This window comes from Penaeus monodon, chromosome 21, assembly GCF_015228065.2.
Source record: "Penaeus monodon isolate SGIC_2016 chromosome 21, NSTDA_Pmon_1, whole genome shotgun sequence".
In the NCBI taxonomy this organism is placed as follows: Eukaryota; Metazoa; Arthropoda; class Malacostraca; order Decapoda; family Penaeidae; genus Penaeus; species Penaeus monodon.
Genome location: NC_051406.1, coordinates 8,089,478 through 8,090,436, shown reverse-complemented (window position 1 = coordinate 8,090,436; position 959 = coordinate 8,089,478).

Genomic DNA, 959 nt, shown 5'->3' with positions numbered 1-959 from the left:
TTGCCAAATATATCTATCTATCATTACTCGTGTTTGCTTGACATAAAGTGACATATGCAGGTATTTGGTTTAGGAACCCCAAACAGGCAGGGAGGCATCACGCATTTTCAACTCTGTTGAAAACAGAAGTAACGACTAAAAGTGCGAATGTTCTTCCCTATCGCCACTCTCTTGTCATCATCCCTGAAAGCTGAACGAGGAAATAACCATAAATGACATGCTCGGAATTACAGGGAAGAAAATTAATTACATCAGTTTCATTATTTAATTTTAACTACTGATGATAAGATTTATGTCACGAACTTCTTCGGAAGGGTTAGGGCTGTGCCTCTTACAAAGGGCTCTTCTTTGGCAAAGCGAGATCATTACTCCGAGTGGCATCTAACCAGTGCGACTGGAGATCCTCCTGGGGCGGGTTGCCAGCCGCGCGCGTCAGCATTGCGCGATGGCGACTCTATAGAAACTAAACATAAGACTCACAATCGACGTCAGATAACATTATGCGTGAGGATATGCCTCGTGTTTCAGCTGTATTTGATTTCTATTCCACTTTTCACAGATTTCCTGAAGCAAAGTGATTGCTGAAAGTGGATTAATTTCAATAGTTCAGAAAGTCGCTTCATTTTCATTTTTTTCATGAACACACCCACCCACACACGTGTGTACGTGTGTTGCCTGTAAACACACATACGCTTGCAAAGAAAACGCTTGTTCAAGGAAAAAGGTTACCCCAAGGGCACCTTCATGTGTTAAAGAGGCTCGTGGTTTTCTTTGTGGTTCGTTGAGATTACTAGATGATTTATTGCTAATTTATCTACTTGTTTATATTGATTTTATGAAGACTGGTTTCGTCGTGCTTGGAAATCATATTTCTTAAAACAGGGTTTAAATTAAAAATTCCAGAGGGAATTCTACACAAAAAAGTCAATCAGTAGACAACTTCTGAATCCATTTTTCTC